This window comes from Cupressus sempervirens, chromosome 3, assembly GCF_028749045.1.
Source record: "Cupressus sempervirens isolate cs-2001-9-10 chromosome 3, ASM2874904v1, whole genome shotgun sequence".
Lineage (NCBI taxonomy): Eukaryota > Viridiplantae > Streptophyta > Pinopsida > Cupressales > Cupressaceae > Cupressus > Cupressus sempervirens.
The window spans coordinates 762,176,454-762,189,227 of NC_143120.1; the positions used below are offsets into that span (position 1 = coordinate 762,176,454).

Consider the following 12,774-nt stretch of genomic DNA (forward strand, 5'->3'; position numbering starts at 1 on the left):
TTGTTGATTAAATAACATGCTATATATTATATTTTGCTTAATATTTTACTATAAATAGTGCATGGTTAAAAATATTAAGATATATTCGTTAACAAAACAATCCTCGAAATCAACTAACATTTACTTGTATTATTTTATTTTAGAATATATTTTATAATACTATACTACATAATAAAAAAGAATGATTTATTTATTTCTAAATCTTTCATCTACTATATTGATTAATTATAATACTAATATTGAGTAACTATTTCTATTATAATACATGTACAACAAGTACATGCCACTATGTGGCACTTGTTTATTTTTTATATGGTATAGATGTAAAACAAATTTTTTGTTCGTGCTAGGTGGGTTGTCATCAAGTAAGTATTCTCTTCTTAATTAGTTGTGACTCTAAGACTTAAATCATTAACAATTTATAGGACCTAAAGCTCCATCATATTTGAATTGCTTGAATGTGCAATATATTTCATGATAGCTATTGTTCCATCTATACTACTATTTTTCTTCTTTACTCTATGGTTGTGATAAGTTGGTCATACATCTATAAGGCAGGATAGTTCCCCAATTGCCAAGGGTGCCAGACCTAGGAAGAGTGTCCCATAACCTATATTTAGGTTATGAAACTAAGAACCAATTGTTGAACTATGTAAGAACTTCACTTTTTGTTATGTAAGATCAATAGAGGTTTACTTCGATTGTTGAGTTATATGATAACAATGTGATTTTGAATACTTACCTTGCACAATCTCTACCTTTTACATAGTGTATCCCAATATTGATATCTTAGTTTATTGTTGTATTGGTTTGACAATCAATTTCACACACCTTTTACAGTAGAAAACTTATCAAGCATAAAGTTTAATGAAATGGAAAAATATAAATCCGATGCTAGTTTCCCTTTATACCTAAAATTTGAGGGAGAATATCAAATCATAATGGAAAGAAAATGATTTTAATCAATTATTTTCATGTTGGCAAGATGTGAAGAGAAGTTTGTAGTATATTGATGTGTATTCAAATGGGGTATTAGAGTTGTGAACTCATTCAAAGATGCATCCAATTATAATTTTAAAGGGAAACCTTAATTAAGATTCCATCTAAGTCTATAATCATGTAAATGCATAAGAAAACTATGATCTATAAATGCATTTAATTAAATAAACAAGTTTGTAAAATATTAAAGAAGATCATGCTTACCAAATCATAGAAAAACTCACACCTTTTTTTATTATTTGTGAAAAGACACCATGCAAAATATTTGTAAGGTTTTTACAATTATCTCATTGGCCAAATAAGTGTAGACAAGTCCATAAACAAACATAGTTTTGATATAAACATTCAAACAAGGATGATTCTACATTGTGAAATCTATATTGAAATTAAAATAACTTAGTTACATATTTGAATCAAACTCAAATAGTAAAACTATAAAATATTGCTTCCTTTTCATTAAAATAAAACATTGCCTATATGAAATAATTTTCTTTCTTTTGCTCTATGTTAATTTACGTTCTTGTGCCTATAAAAATAAAAAATAAATCTCTTAGGGTAAATACAAGTGATATCCTAGAAGGAAGCATACAGGCATCCTAAACAATCATGGAAATTAGTAGCCTCAACAATTGGAAGGGGAACTCATACAAAATTGATTAGTGACATTAATTTTTCTTATAAAAAATTTTCATTTGAAAATCATGAACAAAAGGTCAACTCGATGGACTTATAAGTAATGACATGAGGTTTGCAGGGAAAGGTTAAGAAGAATGCTAGACCTAGATTGGAAATGTCAATATTTGACTCCTATAACAATAATTTAGGCATAGGTAAGCCTCACACACCTCTTTTGAATATGTTACAAATTTCATAGTATTAAAGGGTGCTGAAGATGAATTAAAGGTATCCTAAACAAATAGGTCATAAGGTGGGAGATGTTGCATGTGATCATGAAATGCAAATAGACTTTTTTGGTAGTTTGGAATTAAATTGGATTTTCAAGTAATATATCTAAAGTGAGCTTGTGTTGAAGTCCAATTGAGCTAAAAATAAAATAAACCTCTCTATTTTTTAATGTATTTTCTAAAAAATAAAAATTGGGGGTGACAACAAATGACATCATGGTGTCATCTTAAGGTGTGGATGTTGTCATTGTGGATTGGAAATGTTTGATATGAGATGACTGTCATGCCCAAAATATGGGGCAAAAACAATTTTTTTTTAAAAACTTAATTAAATCTACTATGTTAATACCAGTTGACTAAAGACATACATAAGTTGCATTAGGTTTTGATATAATCGATAAATTTTGTTTCACAAGTTGAAGTATAGGTATGTTGAAAGACAGATCTAGGTTTCCCTAACAATACCTTAACATATGATTTTTGCTTCTAGATTTGATTGTGTTTGTTTTTTTTAACATCAACATTTCATATTACACTCTGTGATCCATCATTAGGATGAGAGAATGCAAGAATGAAATAGTATGTAGATCAGGCCAGACCAAGGGGGATTAAAGGAGAAAAGGGTGTTGACACTCTGTGATCCACCCTTTTCTCCTTGAATCCCCCTTGGTCTGGCCTAATCTACATACTATTCCATTCTTGCATTCTCTCATCCTGATGATGGATCACAGAGTGTGATTTGAAATTTTGATGCTAAAAAAACAAACACAATCAAATCCAAAAGAAAAAATCATATGTCTAATGGATTGTGGAAATCTAATAAGATTGATTAATACCTTAACATTCCATTCTAGTTATAACCAACGTATAGGAATAAATCATTATATTTAAACATTCGTTATTTAATTTATTATTTAAAATAAGAAACCCAATACAATTAATTAAAAGGTCCAAGCATTATACTTTCAAATCATATACGATTTAAACATACTAACTCACCTTTTTAAAATCAATCTTAATTTTCATTATAATAACATTAATAATATTAATGTTGTCAATCACTTTTAAAAAGTCACTAATATTAATTAAATCTTTCATGGCAAAAAAATATATATTTTAAATTAAATTTAAATTAATCTAAAAAAATATTAATTTTACTTATCTTTAAAATTTTACATACGTTAAATAACCATATGCTAAATTTACAAACTAACCAACATAAATTAAAACTAAAACTAATTAAAAATAATATTAACTTAACCAATGTAATATTAATTAAACAAGACACTAATTAATCAACAAACTTAAATTACTTTAGTAAAAAATTAACAAATCTAAATCTAACTAATTTCACATTTCTTATTTTAATATCTATATATTAAAAAAAAATCAAACTTAACTAATTCCTAACACAATTTAAACTATCCTTAAATATCCCTATAAATAAATTAATACAAGATAAAAACTAACCACCCACTAACTTTATTAGTGACTAAACACTACTTACTAAATCCTAATGCTCTTTTAAAAAAAAAACAACTTCTTAAAAAATAACATAATTCAATACTAACTTTAACTAACTAACAATTACCTCTAAAAACATACTAATAAAAAAATAACTTAACACAATTAAAACTAATTATTAACACATACTTAATACTAACTTTACTAACACTTAACTCTACCTAAACTCATAACAACCCTTAATTCTAATTAAACATTCCTAACTTTATTCTCCTCCAAATCTTCATGTGAACCAAGGGTGGTTAAAAAGGTAAGTATGCCAGCAAGAAGAGAGATAGGATTTTGATTTTAAAAGCAAACAAGGCAACTTTAATGCTTACTTTGACTTAATTTTTACCTTCCCAAAACATGCATTGCCCAAAATGAAGAGTTAAGGGAGAGCGACCTTAGCCATGTCATGATGGCTCTTTTCTCTTTTCCATGCCTAGGTAATAGGGTATGTTTCAAGTTGGGAGAGTAGATGAGTCTTTAGGGGGATGGGTAATTATGTCAAAAGTTTAGTTGGCGACTTAGGATAGATATTTAGTTTATATGTATATATTTTAAATTTACCTATTACGTTTTGGAAGATATTTGCAATATAATTGAATATAATAACTACTGTTATATATGTTTGTTTTTTCTGAATTGTATCCTTTCTCCATGCATTTCTAGCATCTTGTAGGTGTTCATTGAGAGTTTTTTTTGAAAACTATATTATTTTTTCTTTCTCTTTTGAAAGCATATGTTTTTTTTTTGTTTTTTTGAGATGACTTTTAAGGTGGATTTATTTTATCTAAGTGGTGGCATATTTTTAAATACTAAGCAAGATGATAATATTACCTAGGGGCTATATTCCCAATCTTCTATATAGCTTACAAAACTAATAGCATATCCATTAAATCTATTAAATAAATAATTAAGGTAGGACACTAAGAAATTTTATCATATCTAATGTAGATTAATCCAAGGACTATATTCCTGAATTAATTTGCACCTGAACTAATGTAGAAAAATTCACACAAACATACTTAAGATCAAATCCTTCCATTCCTTCATCATTTTTATAAGGGATTAAAATTTTCACTATAATGTAAAGCAACATTTTAAACAGCCATGTGTTCTATCTTCAATTTGAGATTAGAATTAAAATGGAAGAACTTATTGAAAACACATTTTAATAATACAATGGAACTTCTCTTATGTAAGGAACTATCTTTTTTATTAACAATCTAATTCTCCATCAGGAAAGAACCAGGGAAGAAAACTCGACATCATGGTCATTTTGACATAAGTTTCACAATGAAGTTTACAACAGGATCACTATCCCAAGGAGAAATCTCCCAACATATTTGAATTGAAACATCAACTCTGAATTCCTGCTTAGCTCTATAACAAGGTAACCATAGCAATAACGAAACTGACCGAAACACAAACATATTTAACATGACAACACATTCAACCCACTTACTCCCAATCTAGGTTTGCATAATAGGTTCGTTATCAAACCAGACTAGGGAGAAGGTGGATTTTTCCACTAGTACATTTTGGAAAATATGTGACTATGTGACTAAAACTTTTAGTCACATATCTAAAACTTTTAGTTAGGTGACTAAAACTAACCACTTTCCACTATTTCTTTGCAATTTACAGTTCTAGGTGACTAAATAAGTGACTAATTTGGTAACTAGGTAAAACCATAAGATGAACAAAATAGAAGTGATTAAATAAACTACTAAAGAAGTGATTGAATAATTAGTCACTAATTATTAGTCACCAAAATGTAAACAACTATGAAAACTACCAAATAAATGACTAAATAAGTGATTAGATCCTATAGTTATATCACCATTCAAATGATTTTATATTCTAGTGGTAATTCATATAAACATAGAAAGGATATTAATCTAATTATATTATTATTATTAATTATTTAGTATTTTTAATATTATATTATTATATTCATATTAACTTATATTATATTGTTCATGAATATTTAATTATGTAATTATTTTAACATTATATTTATTATTCTATTATTATTAACTTAATCATTAGATTTGCTAACATAGACATACATGATATAGTTTATTTGAATATTTGTGAACTATCAGTTAACTTTTAATATTTATCTTGATCAATGATGATCAAGGATCATATTATCAAATGATTTAATTTTGCATATTTGTTGTATTTTTTTGTATATATATATACATCCACAGACAAATAAGAAAATAAAATATTAAAAAAGAAGAAGAAAATTTGTAAGTTAAAAATAAAAATAAAAGAGAAACTCAAAAAAATGAAGTTAATATATGTTATTTTACAAGTGTTTATTATATTTCAAGTTTTAATTATTTATATCTTTTTGGATCTCTTTTGAAGTACCATCACCAATTTTTTGAGTATATATTCTTTAGTTTTATTTTTTACCTTATTCAACTTAATTGACACCTTTCATCATTTAACAATTCATCTATTTGTATCTAGCTTTAATGTTTGTAGTGTCAAATCCAATCCCAATTTAATGTACTATTTTGGGAAAAAATCCTATATTAAAATCTCATCCCTTTGAAATCCTTAATTATTCTTTTTTGAAAGTTCAACTAGATTATTTACTTTTTTGTCATTTCATTGTATCCTTTGGTTCTTTTTTCATATTGATTACAAAAAGTCGAAGAGCCATTACCCTCTATATTAGTTCCTTAGAAGCTATATAATTAAGATGTTATAATAATTCATTAAAATTAACTTTCACACATTCTCAAATTTAATTACCCAATTAAAATAAAAATACATCAAAATTTTGAAATTTTAATAATATTTTTTATTAAAGATTGAATTTTCTATACAAAAATACTACTCTAATTTTTCTTATTTACAATATTTTAAATAAAACTAGTCTAACAATTGTATGAATATACCCATTACAATTTCTTCAATTTGACCTTAAAATTTCCACAACCTTACATTAAAAATTATTAATTTTTAGTTCCACGGTAGGAATCTATATGCATCTATTGAGATGCAATTTTTTTATTTGATTAATAATTACCCAATCAAAAAAAAATAAAAAAGTAACACTAGGCAGTCAAGATAGAAGAATGGAGGAAAATAAAAATTTCACATGCCTTTGTTGATTTTGACGCATTTTTGGTCCAAACCTTATCTTAGATACAATGTTCTTCAGGCCATAACTTCAAATGGAGAAATGCTTTGAATTTATTTGCACAATGTGCAGTTGTGAAAGATGTTTGTGGCTCTCATATTGTTAGATAGCAAGAGTGTGCAACTAATGTTTCATCCAAACTTCAAAGATTATATGTTGTTGGATGACTACCCAAACCATCTAGGTACTCCTCTATTGTCCCTTTGATTTTGTTTGAAAAGGGTAGTGATCTGCCACTTAGACTCCTTGATTTCATAATGAAAAAATCTTCATTCATTCTGAAGAATGTATTGATGCACAAATTCTTAGGGTCACGACCCAATGTTGGATTGTTAATTTTTTTTCTAGGGGGTAAAAGCACAAACTTGTGTCACCCTTTTGTAAAGGAAAAGACTAACAAAAGTATAATTGTTCATTTTCAATGACATAAAATTGGTATTATTATTTTGAGCTTGAAAATGAAGTAAACTAATGAAATGTGTAGAAATGGATGAATTTTAGGATTATAATTTTTAATAATTATTTGGAATAAGAATTGATATATTTTCCTAATTTTCATAGATAATCTTTTAGATGCTGAAAAATGCTGAAAATTAGGGGTCTAGTTCCCACCACAAAAATATATGGAAATAAACCTATTTTCCTTTGATCTCAAACTATGTTATAGATAACATATATATCTAGAACAATCAAAAATAAAAATCAGCTTTAGAACTATATTTTCTCTATTATAATGATTGAAATTTCAACTCACTTGAAATCTATAGTTTTCATCTCCCACCACATTTTTAAAAAAAAATCTATTCTAACTAGGAGAAAAGTTATACATTCTAGACAAGGACTCTCTCCTCTAGAACGACATATATTTTTTATATTTTTTTGATATGATTTAATTTTTTTTTCTCAAAACTGACATCTTTTCAAGTGTTAAAATATGTGCTTGTAGAATTTTTTAATTACAATATACCATATCTAATTAAAAACCTATAAATTCTATATGAGAATATTCTTGACTCTAAGCTTTATAAAATGGTGTTCATATGTTATTAAAAAAATCATAAACAATAGTAAGAGTTATTGAAACACCATTTTTCTTAAATATTTTTATTTCTTTAGTAATTGAATACAAGCTAGCATAAAACATGCACTGAATAGACATTTCCAATTGGAAAAAGTGTGAGACAATATATAACTTAGCTAGAATGAATTTATCTAGATCATATGTTTAAAAAAATTTGATTTTTAGATAGAAATACTCAAATTCAATTGTTCTGATAAGTTAGCCTAAAAGGTGACACAAATTTGTACTTTTACCGGTTGTTGATAAATTTAGAGAATGGGCTTAAAGAAAATGGGTTCTTTAAGACTGTACCAGTATTGACTAAAGGGCATCATCCCTTTTGATTAATTTTGGCCTCTTTTTTAAGAGGTGGAAAATGAACCTTAATCCACAAAAAGAGTCCATTAAGAAATTTGGTGAGGCCCATTTCTTTTGTACATTCTCTTGTCATACCATGTGACACATTTTATTTCCTTACCCTTCCTATCAAATTTTCCACTATGATTCAATGACCAATATGGTAGAGATAACCTTTTGCATGTGTGGGCATGTCATAGTTGATAAAAAGAGAAACTTGTTGCACATCAATACCTTGCGCCAAACCAAATCTAAACTCTTTCATAATGACATCTCTAGTGTTCTGTTCCATATCACCATGTGTTGCAGACACTCTGTGTTCACTAGATCTCATTTGGTCTATGATTTGATTAACCTTTCTCCTAGTATTGATAAAAATCACACTATGTGTTAAGGGATTCTATACAAATCATAGGTAGTGTCAAGCTTATGCTCCTCCTTGTTCACATTCACATAGAACTATTTAATAACTTCTAGAATAAGCTCATCCCTCTTTATAACAATCTGGATTGGATTATTAATGAACATAGTTGTGATCTTAAGGGCTTCAGGAGACATTATAATTGAGAAAACACCACCTTTGAGATTTTGAGGGAGCAAGTAGAAAATATGATATATCTAATAAAAAAGGAATTAACAAATGAAAAGAACAAAATGAATATTTTAGGAAATAAAATTCAATAAGACTAAATCCAACACCAATTTAATAATTTAGAAATTTAGCTCTAATATTACCTGATCCTTGAATCTACATGACAACATTTCATTTGCTTCATCAAGAAAAAACATTTCAATGTAATCATAGCATAGGGCACAATGATGCATCATGCTATAATGCCTTCTAGATGTCTACGTAACAACATGAAAACTAGACTAGAGAATTTGTAGGTCCTCCCAGATGCTTTTTCCTCCAATACAAGCATGCAATTTTACTTGTAGACAATCACCAAGTGCCCTCATAACTTTTTCTATCTATTGTGCCAGTTCCCAATTTGGTGCCAAAACTAGTGCCTAGAAATGTTGGAGATTGCAAATAGTTGTTGTAGAATTCACAAACTTCAAAACCTTGGAAAAAAGGAACAATACCTCTTTTTTGAATAGTAGAGGGTTTCTCAAAACCTGTTGATCATGTGTAAATAGATGTCACCAAACAACCAAGACCTTATAATTCAGTCTAAATTGGTATATACCATCTAAAAATAACCTATTAATCACTTTAATTTATCATTCAGTAATTTAAATCATTTCTTTAAAGTTAGCATTTGGTCAATAAGTTTTTTGTAAATATAACTCGTATTTCTTGACAATGCAATCAAAATAAAACAATTGTGCAGCAAATGTAATGTTCCCACTTACCATAAGCATAAAATCCTCAATATTTTTTCTTGAAAACCCATAGAGTCATAGGTAGCATAACTTCCTCCCAAATAGAATAAAGTTCCTTATCTTTAAGTTTGCAACAAGCATATTGTAAACCACATTGCATCCTCATTATACACTTCCAACCAACTTAAGAAACAAGAAAAAAAGGTTCCATTTAATTGACGTACAATTATTTTTAGCGTCAATTAAACTTTACATATAAAAAATGCCACACAAACAACCAATTATTTAAAAGAATTTGTATCCCCATTGTACTAAAGCTTATTATGGCTATAGAAAATTTCAACATCTAACTTTAAAATAATAACAAATTAATGATTTTTAAATTATTTTTTGATATACCATTGCTAAATTTGCTAGACATCCTATGAGTGAAATAATTCAGATGTGGTACACAATTGTTAGTGTGCAACTTAAAGGGAAAAACTAGGACATCTTTATTTTTGATATTTAGCTGAATTTATTCACTAAGGCCTAACTAATAGAATAGAATTTGCAAGCCATTATTTCCTCTAGAGTTCATTCTCTAGTGAGTATGAAAAGCTTGTTGATGCTGATGGTGCAACTACTACTATTGTTGTTGATATAACTATTGCTGATGTTGATGCTCCTGTTGCAGCTATTGTGTATAGTGTATAGGAAATATACTAATCAAAGGTCAGACAAATGTCTTAGCTATATATGATTGAGCTAAAGCCCCCTAACTGCTAGTTGTTTTTTTTGTTGTTTATGTTGCATGTAATGTGCACTGAGTTGCATTGCCACATTTGGGGCAATCTACAAGAAGTAATAAATAAGAATGACTATAATATTGTACAATTACAATTAATAAAAATATACCTATAAGCATCAACTACAATGAAAAGAAGAGCATAAAATAACATGAACATGAGTAGTTGGTGATTGAGGTTTTGAATAAAATATAGTAGTTAGATACATCAACTTTAGCTATAGTTTTATTTGATAGTTATGCACATAAAGAGAAAAAATGAGTTTCCTAGAAGTCATAGATGATACCACAAACTGTTGCTAGATATGAAGGATTATGAAATATTCATAGCAAATTAAATTCCAAATAAGACATGCCTATTCAAAGAGTTGCAATAGAGTTGAACCATTGAAAGGAAACAAGAAAAAAAAGCAAAGAAATAGATTTCCAAATCTAGTTATAAAGCCTTTACTAAAAAAATTAATCTAGACATTTCCCATAGGTAAAAAACTTAAATATGAGCATTGATTTGTCAAATGACAATTCATGCCAATTGTTTCCTCCTCTAGGGCTTCTTGTTCATCTAAACTCTTCAATTAAAATAGAAAAGTTTATGCACATTTACAATTAGAAGGAAATGGTTTTTGTCAAATTTATCCAACTAATGAGAAGGATATTTTCCAAAGTAAGTAAAATTTGTTATATTGCTATGAGGATTCAACTGTGTAGTTTTTTAGTCAAACTTATTGAACCATGTTTCATGAGTAGTAGTTCACAAGAACCCATCTCTCATTCTCATGGGTAGTTGTTCACAAGAACCCATCTCATGAAACATGGGTCATTGAGTTTGACTCAAAAAATACATAGTTGAATCCTGATAAAAATATCATAAATTTACAAAACCAACCAACCACCTATGTTCCAAGAGGAGAGGAAGTATATAAGCAAAAATGTAGAAAGCATTAAAATTATTTGGAACCCAAAAATAATGTGAACTCCATCTCAGCAAAAAATAAACAAATTAAATAGAAAAAGGGAAAGAAGGAACAAATTAATACAACCAACACTGACAACTCCAAAGTAACCTAGTATTCATTTCCATCCCCAACCATCATGATATGCTCTTCCTAACAAAATCAAAGGCATTTATTTTTGTAAATAAAGCTCTATCATATCAAGATCACTCAATACACTTTTCATACAATGTCTCCTAACACTACTTTAACATCCTCAAATATGACCATCAAACAATGATTCCTTCCTATTTACAATTCATTATAAGTCAATGGAAGTACTCTTTTTGGTTGGGTTACCATTCTTTTGAAATCATTGTTCAATTATTAAAAAAAAATAACACACATTTATAGTTAGAAGTTAGAACAAATGAATGGCACACCTAAATATCCAAGTTGTCAACTAGCCCTACTCTTTCAAGTGGAAAGGCAGTGTTTACACAAAGTTCTATGTAAAATGATACAAAAGTCCCCTTGAGAAGATTGGACACCTAATAAAAGAAAAATCTATCCATGAACAAAGGGAGAGTAAAGGTTTGGATAAATGAACATACAATACTTATAGGAGATCAAAGGCAAACCTACAATTGTATTAATTCATTACACAAAAGATGGCCAAGTCCAATTTGTTTTTCTTCTTTAGTATTATACCATTCAATTTCTTACAGTACCAAGAAAGATATTTTCATTTGAAGGTTAACCAATAAAACTCTCATCTAGGGCTACTATGATAATTAAATGTAAACCTAAAGTCTCTTCAATGTCTAACCTTGAAGAGACTAGTGATGACATTTTTGGGGCTAAGAAGGAAAGGAGTGAAGAAACTATAAAGAGAAAAGAATCCTTATCTTTTCGTTATGAGAACTCAACTAATGACTAGTCCACAAGAACCCTAAAGAGACATAGGTTGGTTTGGTTTCCCCATCTTTATAAGAATTTTTTTGATGTGGTTTCTCATTTGGGCATAAAATTGTAGTGCCAAAGATAATTATGTAGCTAATAAATGTGGAGGGGTTAACCAAAGAGAATGTTGCCAGTCATCTACATAAGCATAGACTGTATCTTAAGAAGATGCAGGGGCTCTCTAATGAAGGATTTTCACTTTTGATCAACTCTTCACATCTACTCTAGTTCCTCATAATGTAGTGGATCAACATTTCTTTAAAATCATAGGGAGGAACCAATGTAGATGCCCATGCCAATCCACATGCACATACCTTATAGATATCCTATTGTTCCAATTCCATGACATTATCCCATGGAAGGACAAATGAATCCTTTGGGTCCTTATGTTGGATTTGAGCCATTTTCTTTTGTGTGTTTTGTCTTCTCTTATTTATCTTAAAAAGAATATACAATGCATTGAGTACTTCACCATGTATTTGAGAAACAAATTCTCCATCACGATGCTCAAGGTGAGGGATAAGATGCTTTATTGCATCTTCTCATTATAGATAGTCTAAACAAGTTGGATCAATTGATAACTAATTGATGCATTTCAAAATATTTAAAATAATAGTAGGTTCAAACTTATTAAGCATTTGGAAAAGGCAAACTAGCAAGCCTAGGATATACATACTAAGCTTGACTATTGTATCTTCTCGAGAAAACTGAAACAATAGGTCTACTACTTTCACCAAGTATTCTCTTGAAATTTTGGCATCTAGTATTGGTAC

At 28.4% G+C, this 12,774-nt stretch overlaps 2 pseudogenes; one reads left to right on the forward strand and one right to left on the reverse strand.

Annotated features, from left to right (window-relative positions):
- Positions 1-8,040: 8,040 nt before the first annotated feature.
- On the reverse strand, positions 8,041-8,953 carry LOC149569041 (eukaryotic initiation factor 4A-1-like; annotated as a pseudogene).
- Positions 8,954-11,858: 2,905 nt separating this feature from the next.
- LOC149569042 (uncharacterized) lies at positions 11,859-12,443 on the forward strand (annotated as a pseudogene).
- The last annotated feature ends 331 nt before the right edge of the window (positions 12,444-12,774 follow it).